This window comes from Neolamprologus multifasciatus, chromosome 13 (genome assembly GCF_963576455.1).
Source record: "Neolamprologus multifasciatus chromosome 13, fNeoMul1.2, whole genome shotgun sequence".
NCBI classification, from domain to species: domain Eukaryota; kingdom Metazoa; phylum Chordata; class Actinopteri; order Cichliformes; family Cichlidae; genus Neolamprologus; species Neolamprologus multifasciatus.
Window position 1 is genome coordinate 20161076 of NC_140451.1, and position 14057 is coordinate 20175132.

Below are 14057 nucleotides of genomic sequence, written 5' to 3' on the forward strand. Positions count from 1 at the left end.
CATTTTGGCAGTCCTGGCGCCTGGCTCTCATCATGAAATAATTTTATCTGTCAACCTCACCCATCAAACGCAGGGGGCGGGGTTAACGCTGCCCATGCAGCTTGTCTAACATTTGATTGGTTGCCGTGCAAAGTAAGTCAAAACAGGTCGATCCTAGATAATCGATTGCTTGTGTAGAGTTGGGGCAGCCAGGTATCCCAGAATGCATTTCAAATCACAGGCAGCAATGGTGGTGGTGTAGTTTTAAAATACCCCGTTTTTCTGTCACCAACTACACTTTTAACAGTGTTTTAGCCGCGAATGTCGCGCTGTAATCTTCACATGTCGGGTCAGGTTGTCAACATAGAACATGTTTGCAAAGGTGCTCAGATGTTTTCAGAGATTTCAGTAGCTCTGCTAACAGTCAGCATGCAGAGTGCACCGAGGGGGTTACGTTAACCGGTTTGTTTACATATTCCACTCTCCGTGTTCCACGTGTTGCATTCGCAGATTCTCATTTTCACCGAACGATTGTCTCTTTCCACCTGGTCTTGTGTCTCTGTGCTTCTGTAACATAAAGAACGAGCTGACATTTTTCTCACGAAACCAGCGATCAGCTCAACAGGCCCTCAGTTTACCTGCATGCATCCTCCTCCTCACCTGTTTAACACCTGCTGCTAATTCAAGAAACACGCCCACGTTACCTGGTGATAGTCACAGTTTAACTGGGCAGCCGGTGCTCGATATTACGCAACCTCAGCACATTTTTCTGCACAAGATAAGTAAATATAGTTTTTCCCGAGCGCAGAGCTGCTGGAGCTTGTTTCCCAACAGAGCACTTTATAGGCGAACCCACTTTATCCGTGGCTGATGTCCTATCAGCGGCTGATGTCCAATCACCAGCACAGCGTTGAAACCTCACCTGAGTTTTAGCTCTCAGTGGTTAAACGCTGGACTTAATTCACTCAGGTTCTGTCTGTCGGGTCATGTTTACTTCGCTGTTTTATTTACAACTGAGCAAATCGGTTTGGCTGAGGTTAAAGTTACGTTTCAGAACTGCACAGTTTTACAGACGTTTAATGGTTCACTGGCACATGTGTTAGACTGAACCATTCGCTTTTCTTTATCTGGTGTGTTTTGGATTTAACAGTAAATTTTGAGATTAAACTGACTTTTAAAATGTTTTTATACAAAGAGGAAAGAGAAGGCGCATTTCCACCGAGAGGAGCAGTTTCCAACTACATGTTCATAATGCAGACTGCAACCTGGACAGAAATATTATATCATCTGTTTTTTAATAGTTATTCAACTGTATTCTAGGCACCAGCGATCTGTTAGAATTTTTAGAGTTTATTTAACTAAAAATAAATGAGGTTAACATATAATTTGTGTGATTTTTTTTTTTTCTCTCTCTCTCTCTTTTTATTCATTTATTTATTTTTTTGCTTTTTCGGTCATGTTATGTTTAACTGTCAAAGGTTTGTTACAAACTATGAAACACATGGTGCAGACTTCTGGATGTTAGAAGAAAACTAATACTGCTAATGAATTAGACTAAAGGCAGGAAGGTGTCCTTTAAAACTAAACATGTTAGTAGGACTTTATATCATAGTTTATGAAATAGCACGTGTATTTCAGTAATAGCTACTGATTTCAGTGTAGTAGTGAACAGTCACACAGCTCACGTGGTCATCTGTGATACTCCTTAACTATAATTTATCCAGGTTAACTTCAGTTAACTCTGAGCGGCTGGATCGACGGAGGTCAGACAACAATTTTACATGTATGATCTTAAAACAGGACACAGCCATTATCCGTCCTGGCCTCATATCAAATGTGAACGCAGACTGAGTCTATGTTTGACGTTTGCTTTATATCTAATCTTCCTCTCAAACATTTAAACAGTCTGCAGCTGAGGGAACACAAACTCAAATTGTCGGAACAGGTTTGCTCGTTTCTTGCGTTCATTTGGTAATTTATTAAATGTATAACTGTTATAACTGCTGAGTCTCTTACGCTGATGAAAATGCAGAAAACACAGATCATGAACACCTGTTCAACCAATCGCTTTCATTCCACTTTGATCTGCGACAAACTGACGGTTCATCTCTGTTACAGTGTTGTGTTAGACTGCTATATTTTTGTGTTCTTTATGCTGTAGATTTTCACGTCTCTGGAATAGTTGGCAGTATTAAGGATGCTTTTCTGTAAAATCATATTGATATGACCCGTGACATATTCGTAGATGACCGTTAGATTAGTCAGCTGGGAAACTCTGTGTTAACTCAGAGAACTGAAGATATCGTGGATATGCTGACCTCGCTCTGTGGTGTACAGGTCAGTTTACCCTCATGATTAATATTCACAATAAAAATATTAGCCGAACATCATGAAGTCTGTATGTGTGTCATAGTGTCGAACAACCTTTGTACAGTTAAAGCCAGCAGTTACTACATGAGGAAACACCAACGTTATCTCTTTTATGTGTTTATACACAGGTCACGCTGATTACTGAACAAAAACCCAAAGATCAGCTGTTAATTGAATTTATTTGCTCTCTCTCCTCCTTAAACATGTTTTTAATGTTAGTTATAATTCAGAATTGGCGACTGAAACACGTAGGACACATACGAACATCAGGAAATAAAACCCTGATAAATATAACCTCAGTAAAAGAAGTCCGTGTCAGCGGGGATTATTACAGCTGTGTACCGGGGCCTGCGCTTTGTCGGTGGTAATAACAGCTCGATTGCTTGCGAGGCGAGCGGGTCTATCCACGCTTTGCCGTGAGACTGGGCAGACATCTCCGAAATCATCGAAGCACTTTTGCAAAGAGGCTGTATCTTGAGAAACCGACCAGACACATGAAGATTAAACCACTACATTCTCGGCTAAAAAAATATTAAAACTGTATTTGGTGACACACAAACAGGGTTTTTCAAAGTTCAGTTCTGTTAGTTTCCACATGCTGGTTGTTGCGTGCTAAAAACAATGGCCACCAGGCCAAAGCAATGGTTTTGAGTCGATCAGCGTTAACCCCGCCCCCTGAGTTTGATGGGTGAGGTTGACAGATAAAATTATTTCATGATGAGAGCCAGGCGCCAGGACTGCCAAAATGAAATAAATAAATATATCATTAAATAATTAATTAAATGTGTCAATAATTAATTAAAATGTGAAATACATAAATAATTAATTAAATGTGTCAATAAATAATTAAATGTGTCAATAAATAATTAATTAAATGTGTCAATAATTAATTAAATGTGTCAATAATTAATTAAAATGTGAAATACATAAATAATTAAATGTGTCAATAATTAATTATTTAATTAATTATTTCCCATTTTAATTAATTATTGACACATTTAATTATTTAATGGTGTATTTAATTAATTCATTATGGCAGTCCTGGCGTTCCATAAGAAAGGAAATGAACTTAAAGATGTCAAAGCAAAATAATCCACTGTGTGAACTATTTTAGGCTCTTAAAGTGTAGCTTATATATATATGTTCTAGTAGACAAAAAAAAGTATATAAAATATATATAAAATACATCAACCCAACAACTTTATCCCAATGGAAAGGTCATGGGTTCAAACTTTGATCCTAATCTGCACCAAAGACAAGGGGTTCCTCCTTTTACCTTTGACCTCTCTACCAATTATCATGACCCTACTGAACAGACAAATACAGATAATCGCCTTGGTGGAGGTTATACATGCATGATGGCACAAATATGGATAAACTGGACACAAAAAATGACAATCACTGCAATGTTCATGAGATTAAATCCTTTAGGTTTGCTGTTTGTAATCTGTCACTCCGGCAATCCATTCCAAGCATCTGCCATAAGCCATTTTCAAGATCTGACTATTTGTATTCATGACTGAGTAGAACTGTAAGCGAAGAAGTCAGTTTGAAACTATGTGATTTATTTGTTAAGCGAACTTCTGCACATTTGGCAGTAAACAAAGAAGAAGCTTGAAACTACGAGTAAACAACTGAATGTTAGCAACCATATATACATCAAAAATAATTAGACTAAATCTTCACAACAACAAATCAAAACTTCACTGATAAGCAGTACAACAAGGCTCTCCTCTCTCTCCAGCACGGTGGACTGGACTGCTTCTTATATAGCGCTTTTCTACTCTGAGCACTCAAAGCACTTTACACAACTTGCCTCCATTCAAACCCATTCAGGACTTTTTTAGCAGTTTTTTTCTGCTATCTAGCATTCACACGCATTCATACTCAAGGTCATGCCCAAGGATGCAGACGGGGATCAAATCACCAAATGTCTGCTCTACCGCCACCTTAAACTGTCATTACTACGATAGGGATAGAGTTACCATGGTGAAAGTTGCTAAGTCATGCGACTATCATTCATTATTGAGAGAAAACCACCCAACAGTTGGCCATGAATGACATTCTTCTGGACAACTAACATGGAGGGTCTCAGTGCAGCTCCAACCAGACTATAGAGATGAGTTACAAGCGCATAATACATACATAAAGACAGGAACAGAAACAAGAACCCGCAGCATCTCAAATCTCACACGCTTGTGCACACGTATAGCCTAGATAACTCACAGTAAAAGACACCAAGCCACAGACGCACAAACACACACACAACACATACATCTTGATGGCATGTGTCGGACACATATTGACCATGAAGCCTTCATCTCTGGGGTCTGAGGTAGTGTGAAAGAAATGTCAACATTACTGAGTCAACATTGTCAGACCTCTCAATAACATGATCCTGGATTTTTCAGTGACTGAAGCAACATGCAAACCAAAGCACTGTGGCCCATTCCCTTTGCTTCGCAGCCTACATAAATTAAAAGCAAGGAAGAAAAAGAGAGTCAGTCAATTAAGTGACTAAGGGCCTGGCCTTCAGGTGTCCTTGGAGGACAGAGGAAGGAGCAGTGAAGTGGTATTACTCTGTGTTCGTGTGTGCATGCATGTGTGTGTGTGTGTGTGCGTAGGGTAGAGTCTCCTTTCCTTTGACAGTGGGTCTTGCCCTGCCTCTTGTACTGTAAAGACGAGGGCTTTAAATTGCTTCCGTCACTGGGTCCTGAGTAATGAGTGTGATTCTAATCGCAGTTCCTGCGGCCATCGGCATTAGTCTTAATCTGAGCGGGGTGCTCCAACACCAGTGACAAGTAATGCAGAGCAGGTAGGGGCGTAATGAGAGGACACGCGCGCGTGTGCATGAGCACACATACACAGGATACCCCACCCAAGATGCGGAGGAAGGTTTCAGTAATATGTACACAGTTACAAGAGCCTCTCTCCCATCTTTCTCCTGTAGGGCTGGTTAGGTATGCAGAAGCTGTGAAAAATGTCTGAAACCTGCACACAACCAGGACATGCTACAGCAGGATGCTCTGGGTAAGTCTTACATACAGAGATTTAAAGAAAGGGTTTAAGTTTTAGCTTGATGCTATTAAATACTGAAAAACACATCAGTTCAAGTATTAATAACTATATTCCAATACTGCAAATAACACATGCAGTGTGTTGGGCCAAAAAAGTGAGACATATAACCAAACTATCTCGTTTTACATACTTAAAGATCACAGCAAAATCACACAATGTGTCATTTTTGTGAGTATGTGATGTGTTTTTCTGCTTCAGATATACACATTAGTGTTTGAATTGTTCTTTGTGGGACTAAATTCCTTAGTACCTGCTTGCTGTCACAGTTGTTCATATACACTGGGACAAAAGAGGTAGCAACGCAGAGAGTCCACTGGCACTGGGTTAGACGAGGGCTAAATTGCTGTGGGGCTGTGAGTGGCTGCATAGCTGAGCAGGTCGTTCCTCTCTGTCTCTCTGTGTTTGCCTGTGTTAAACTCCCTCCTCTGCCCTCATCCATCCTCTCATCCAGTCTCTGGCTCTGTCCATCTATCAATCGCAGCACTTTGTCAGAGCCCACTCCATCCTTACTGCAGAAATAACAAAGGAGAGCGCATGTGAGAGACTATGCAATAAAGCAAGAGCGAGATTCAGAGGGAACAGGGGAGGAAAGGGAGGCGAGCGGCCCTGCCTACGAGCCTTGTCGCTGGAGAGCTTTTCGCCTCCCATCTGCATCAGCGCTGATCTGCTGACAGAGGCCCTGATGCGTGTCGCCTTCTATTGCACAGGCAAGCAGAAACACTAATGTCGTGCTCCACCCTACCTCAGACTACTCACCTCAGCCCAGACAGCAAAGACAGGCAGCTGGCAAAGAGGAGTTAGAAGGAGGCAGGAGCTGAACGGGTGACAGAGGTGAGAACATGCAGCAAGACAGAAGAACTCGGGAAGGACGGCAGAGAGAATAAACAACAGCAGGAAAACAGAAAAGCAGAAAACAGAAAACATAGTAGTGGTTAAAAGACTTTGAAATAGAAGAAAGTTGTCAATATATACATTTCTATCTACGTTATCCAGTGAAGTCATTTTTTTGTTAAAGAACATAATGCACAAATGGTATTATCTCATAATTTATCCAGCAAAGTCCTCTTACACCACGGTTTACTCTCTATAGCATGTGCAGCAGAGTGACCAGATGACGGTGCAAACAAGTGGTGCCTTTGCATTAAGTAGCTAATTACTTTGGGGAATACATCAAGTAAACAATCACCAAATCCTTCATAAAACTAACATACTTTATAAAAATCTGTTTCACCCTAGCCCCCAATAGTGCTGGGCCATATCATACCGTTCACGGTAATACCGGTATAATGTTGGGCGATGATAAGAAAATGAAATATCGCGATAGAATATGGGTAAAACGTGCATGCGCAGTGCCTTCGTTTTCATATGCACATGGCGGAAAAAGCATGGCGGCGACGGAGAATGAGAAGGGCAAAAGCGGATCGTTGAATGAAATGGATGAACCAGAATTGGTTTGTAAAAATGCTGCAACTTCAGTGGTGTGGAACTGGTTTAGCTTTCGTCCGTCAGATACACAACAAAGCACTATTTTTGGTAGAGCATGCTAGCGGGCCGCCGTTATTACCGTGTTTTTTTGGAAAATACGGCACACTTAAAATCAATCCTTTGATTTTTCTGAAAATCGACAGTGCCCCTTATAATCCCGTGTGCCTTATGTATGAATTCTGGTTGTGTTTACTGACCTCGAAACGATTTTATGTGGTACACGGCGCTCGAAAATCTGTCAAGTGTTTTAGTATGACTTTGCTAAGCTACGAACTGGATTGTCGGAGCATTACGGCTATCATAGGCAGGAGCCTCGCGGAGTGATACGTACTGTGCTTCAGCATAATATTACCGTATTGTGTGTGTATAACCTCTTTTTAAGTTTTGTGGATATTATACATGGTTATGCTGACGATATGTCGACCAGTTTCCACTGGAAATGCCTTTTGGTTAAACTGTCAGCAAGGAATTTGCATTTGCACTATTTTTATATAACTTTAATGCACATAAAAAACAGCTGCCTGTTTAAGTGAAAATACATGGATGGGTTTGGGTTTTTTTGCACTAATAAAGTTGTGGAGTTGTAAAGTATTTTGTCTAGTGTCAATTATATCGTCAGCTATATCGTTATCGCAAATTTTCAAATGTATATCGTATACATATATATTAAATATGTAAATTCAAATATTTTTGGTCATATCGCCCTGCTCTAGCCCCCAACCTAAAATCAGTCCTTGAAGTAAATAACTAATAAGTCTGAGGTTTGAGGGAGTTGCACACTCAGTTCTCCTAGTCCAGTAGGAGTAGTAGGGGCTCAGTTTCTTTCCCTCCCTCCCTCTCTCTACTTCTCTTCACTATGCATCGATAGAAATCACAGAGAGAAAATGTCTCCTTAATTAAGGCTTGATCAGCTGCGTGTCAGTGGCGGTTTGGAGGCCAGGCAGAGTTGCGCGGCTTCACTGACCTAACCACTCAGTCTAGCTTAGATGCAAATGAGAAGAGGTTGCTTACTGCTTAAAAACAGCATTACTACTGGCAAAAGTAGATACACTCAAAAGAACACAGCACAAGCAACTCGTATCATTAAGTGGAAGAAATAGGTATACTTTTGATTGTGTTTTTTTTTTTTTTTTTACCCATGATCCAAGTCCTCTAATGTTACAATCAAATCAAGGTGCATCTCTAATATCCTGTGTTACAGCTTTCTTTAATCCCCCCCCCAATATTGCGTATAAAACATAGAGAGTATATGGATTATGAAGTATTGGTATGAAACTTTAATTTGAGCATTTTTATCGTCGCCGTCTTCCTGTTTTGAAACTGGATGTGATCAGACAGTGAAACCATACATAACATAAATAATCCTCTTTTCTGACTCTTTGACTGACCATAATTTTACACATTAGACTTCATATTTCATTCAACATGACCCACAACTACCAAGTGGACCAAAAAAGTCCTCAGAAAATAGTTAACTGCAGTTAAGCGGAAAAAATAGGGTGTGAAAGGCAATTATCCCATAGATTTCTCTACAGTTAGATGTCTTTCTGCAACCGCAAGGGTCGCCGCCACATGGATTTTATATTGTTTATGGTATTAGGTATGGAGAGGGTTTTGTACAACAGTTACAGAAACAGAAACAATAATCTTTAGAATCAAACTGGTAACCTTACATCGTTTGCACTCCAGAAACAACTTCTTTTTATCCTGAAAAGCTACTCTTAAAATGTAGATTTGAATCCATGTATAACTGAATCCATGAGATATTTTTTAAAGGACATAATTTTTATTATTTTCTTCAAACTGAGGCCATGATGTAAGATTCATACTGTGCTTTTTACTCAAACATAGCTCACATAGCTTCTAATTCATTCAAAAATCTAGGCCTAATTTTGGTGAATGTGTTGATATAGCTAATGAAAGTAGCATCTTCACAGACCGAGCACTCGTGAGAAATCATCAACCTTGAGCCCGTGCATCTTCAAAGGCACCACCGGCTATGCTGATGACTCTGAAAGGCTGATCAAAGGGGAATTACAGCACATGTTTATGGCAAAATTATTAGTGACACAGAGATCAGGGAATATGTTGAATGCAGACATGACACTGGATGCATCTGCAATAATGAATATTATGAAATAAACACAGATCTCAGATGGTAGTGCATATTGCCGGAGCCTGGAGAAGTTAGCCTGGTGCTCTTCTACATTAAAAAACACACCACGATACGCTGTGCCACTGCTGTTTTTACCCTTTGTGCACTTGCCGTTTGTGCCGCACACACTAAAACAAAGCAAGCAAGTTAGTCCCCCACTTCTGATGCAGTTTCCAATCAGCCGACACTAATTAGACAGCAATAAACTGTTATTAATCGGCTGGACAGCATACAACGAGCTAGATATAAATGGTGGCTGTCAGGGCCTTATTCAGGAACCAAATGAGTATTCTCAGTTCACTGCCTGTTTGAGGCATCACCACCTATGTCCTCTAACAAATGTTCACTATTCACCGTACACACAGTCAGCCCCCGCCCGCACACACACTGTGGCTGTAATATGCTGTCTCTGAACGTAATGTCATTGTGAATGGAGTGTCCAGAGTCTTTCAGAGGACACAGAAAGCAAAACCATCATACCCACAGCTTAACAGGCATTGAATACAGGTCCTAATATTAATCAGCAGACAAAAATAAATGACTTATAATTATCCTCCTTCTTCCTCTGTCTCTGGGCTAAGCATCTTCTCCAAAACCTCTCCCAGTCCTGCTTGCAGATAAAGGCCCTAATAAATGAGAGTCCTATTTACAAAGTCAGCTCCACTTTAGCCAATCTGCGCCTGGAGTGCACAGTTAGGACTGGAAAATGAAAATGTGTATCGACAGAAAGGAGTGGGACAAGCTCCTTGAAGGCAGCCAAGACAATCTATTAAGGCCTTGTTTTTCAACATCTTGATTTCCACCAGTTTATCAGGTCTGTGAATAGCCTCGCAAGATAGGCATTTATGATGGAATGTGATTGGATTACACTGAGCGCTAACCATGCGTGATTGGTTTAGCTGAAAAATATTAAATTCCTGTCTAAATGGACTGGGGGTCGATATTGCATCTTCTGCACTGCAAGACAGAGTAAATGGGGGGGGGGGGGGGGGAGTGAAGTTAGAGGATTTGATATTTCATCACTCATTTCATGCTTTAGTGCAGCATGGAGACTGACACTAATGCATTGGAAGGACGTGGTGCTGACAGCACACCAACATATTCATGTCCGATCACCCCTGGCTCAGGACTCTTCCGGACTGAAAATAATCCACTCTGAAAAGTTGAAATGGAAGTGGGTGTGTTCAGCTGTTCTTCTCATAAGCGGTTTTGAGAAGAAAAAATGAAGTCATGCCCAAAAGGATCGGAAATGACAATGAAACCAAAGGAGGATGGGAAAAAACCGCATGGGTGTGGGATTTCTTAACTGTTAAAGACTGCACATTCAGTAAATCCCTGAATGTGGAAAACAATAACAACCGCTAATGTGGAAAGGAGGGAGGATAAAGAGAGGGAGGGGGAAGAGAGAGAAATCCGTGAATAAATTCAAACTTTGTGTCCTGTGAAGAGCAAATATTTTAAAAAAAAAAGGCTTTGGAGTAATGAAAGATTGTTTATGTATCCTGGCATGAAATGGGGCGGTGTTGTGAGGGCGACAGGCGAGAGGAGACGGATGGGCAGGAGTGACAGGCCGGTATTCATCCTGCACGCCCCAGCGGCCGGACTGCTACTGGCGCTCGACAGAGCAATAAATCACCAGCTCTCCACTCTGTACCTACAGCTTATTACATCCAAGATGACAAATAAATAATAATCCCTGTCATGCCAGGCCTTTGCTCAAGGATTGAGCCAGAAACCTTTTGCTCATCACTCCTGATCTTAAGTGAAAACACTAGAACAAGGGAATTGAAGGCCATGCTTTACTGAGCTTATGAAAGTTGGAGTGAACGAGAGAGGGGAAATAAAGAAAGGGCGACAAAATGAAGGAAGAGAGATACCACTACACAGCCTTTGTGGGTACGAAGGGAAATGATCCAGTAAAAAAGGAGGAGAGAAAGTGAAAGTAGGAAGGCGGGTAGAAGAGAATTGCCCTTGTGCTCTGCAGGATGAGTGTCGCTCACTCAGTTAAATGGGGCTCTGGAGAACAGAGCAAATCAAAAGCCTTCATCACTGAACAAGACCAGCCAAGTAGCCGTAAACAACATTTGCCATTAAAGGTTGAAGCAACTTACCATACTATTACAATCCTATTGCGACTTATAATTAAGATGAGAATTTAATTTAAGAAGCACACGTTTACAATGAAAAAAGCAATAAGGAACTGAAAATATGATTACAGGCAAACAAGCAAGAGGTCTTTATAGAGAGCCCTTTATGAATGACTCTGAAAAGGCTAAGTAAAATAGCCTGTTATAATCACTTACTGAGCCACCAAGCAGCAGAAATCTAGCAGTCTTCCAGGACCTTGTAATGATACACTGGTTAATTGTACATAAGGCTGAAAAATCTCTGCACCAGTGAGATACAGTCCACACTAAATGACACCAGAAAACAGTCCAAACATAACAGCATGATTGCTCAGTCTACTACCCTTTTAAAGAATACGCCGTACCTTTAAACTAGACATAATTTACTTAGTGCTGCCTGGCCATAAAAATTAAAAGCCTTCAACGACAACAAACGAAAAAGCAGCAGGGTCTTGTAAATCAGATACGTCACTTTCACCAGCTAACCCAGCCTGGGTATTTCATGGGCCTGTACACCCCTCCTTATGTGCATTTGTGTGTGTGTGTGTGTGTGTGTGTGTGTGTGTGTGTGTGTGTGTGTGTGTGTGTGTGTGTGTGTGTGTGTGTGTGTGTGTGTGTGTGTGTGCTCACTACAAACGAAATACGGGCCTCTGATTAAAGACTGCACTGTCATAAAGGTTACTGAATTGCAAATGGTCCTCTCCATCTTCCCTGTAATGGAGACTGGTTAAAAAGGAGAGAGAGCAAGTGTGTTTTTGAGGCAGGCCGAGAGAGGGGAAAGAGAGGCGCTGCCATGATAGGAATATAAACAGGGTGTCTCAGCTAGCCTCCCAGTCTCACACTAAGTCCCAGTCCCTTCACAACCGCCACAAGAGACATTAATCACTGGATCACCAAGGCATGCTTAATTGCAAGTTGTATATCATGGTGCATACAGTGGCTAAAGGGGGAAGGAAACTCATTATTTCGGTTTGCTGGATGCAGTGCCGGGTGTGCCTCATCTGGACTGCACCACATCTCCCTCTCTGTCACAGTACACCTGGGACCAAGCTCAATGTGACAAGGAAAAATGGAGTATGCAGTCACCTCCTAATTAATATAGCTCTACCACTATTGTTAGGCCTACTACTAAAGACATTCATGAGTGATCATAAAGTTACTTTAAAAAAAAGCACAATGGAAAAGCTGCATTGGCTAGGACTGAATCAATGATACTGACATATGAGGAATCACTCCATTAGCCAGCTATGTGCCACATTTTTGTTTATCACATATATACTGACACCAAAATCTGTGGCTTATAAGTGCCAGCGTTTACACAGTGAGAATTGGAAGGCCACACTGACGTCAAGGTCACAAAGAGCTTGCAAGAGAAGTTTTTTCAGCTAAAAGAAAAATGGAACCAACTCCCAATCACCCACTTTTATTTAGATTTCTGCAAGTGCTTCTGCAGGCAATATGCTAATGAGAGGGACTTGATAAATGACTTGTAATATTTCCCAGACATTTTGCTTTCCCTCAGAAGTTTGCCAATCTGATGTAGTTTGAAGATAATAAGGCGCACTCCGTCATTATATCAATTTTTGTTACCCAGATATTTCAGCCCATGTTAATAATGACGAGCAAAAGCAAACGTACCAAGGGCAGAGCCTGGCACCATTGATCAAACACTGTCATTTTAAGCACTGCTAGTCCAAGAGGCACACACAGGAAGGGACACGCGCGCACACACAGGCACAAAAATACCCCCTCTCATAACAAACCCACAAAATATATGCACAAATCCACCAAAACAGTGCACATGCTGAAGACACACACACACAGAGGCAATGAAACAAAATGTAATGGGGTGTGATTGTGGAAAATTATATTCACCAAGTACACTGGGTTGAACAAAGACAGTTCAATATTTTCCAGAAATACATCAGTGGGTTATGTTTCCTTACCGAGCAGAGTAAACTGAATCTCATTTTAATGACTTTTAGTGAGACTACGAGTTTACAGATCTAGTTAACAGCTCATAAATAAGTTATTTCTTGGCTTGCACTTGTTAGCAGTATATTGTTTTCAGGCATGTGCTGCAGGGCCTAATAAATGCAATCTCAATTTAATAGCATTTAATTACAAATTGACCTTATTCCCAGTTTGTTGCAAAAGTTATTGTCCAGGATCTGTTGGATTCACATTGTACTGCACTGCAAATAGCCTTTTTTAAATATGCATGGCAAGCCAAGAGAGTTCAAGTCAAAAGCATAACGCCTAGTTTAATGCCTAAAGCCTACCAAACAGGAAAAGTAGACTCAAAAACTAAAAAAAACTAAAGTAAAATGAAGCTTTGCAGTGTTTCAATATTGTAAAGTTTTTAATTAAAAGCTTTTAGGGGTTTTTTTTGCAAAATTTAAATTACTGTAAAGATGCAAGTGGAGTTGAAATATTTCATGTTTATTTATTGCATCATGAGTATCTTTAGAAATGGTAAAAAAAATAAAAATAAAAATTTCTCTAAATGTTTGCTACAATCAGTTCTGCAACTACATTTTCAGATGACTGTTATCTCTCATTCTTCCACCAAATTGATCTAAACAGGAATTCTTCCCATAAAAGATCACTGAGGTCCATCTAACTAAGCAGTCCCCAACCCCGGGGCCAGAAACCGGTCCATGAGTCGTTTGGTACCGGGCCGCAAGAGTTGAGGCTCGGGTATGAAATTTATGGTTTTCAGGGTTTTTAGCCTTAACTCGGTTTCCCTGGGTCTTTTCCCGTGTTGTAGTTGTGTGTTTTATTTTGAAAAAAATATTTACGTGTTACCATAGCGACAGGAAAGCATTAAGAGGCAGAGAGGAGGATGTTGCTCTCAATGTTGT

General features: G+C 40.7%; 1 protein-coding gene across 1 annotated transcript in view; it reads right to left on the reverse strand.

Moving 5' to 3' along the window:
- The window catches only part of lrmda (leucine rich melanocyte differentiation associated), a 217917-nt gene that overhangs the window by 148571 nt on the left and 55289 nt on the right, over window positions 1-14057 (reverse strand). The gene's annotated exons all lie outside the window — the stretch shown is intronic.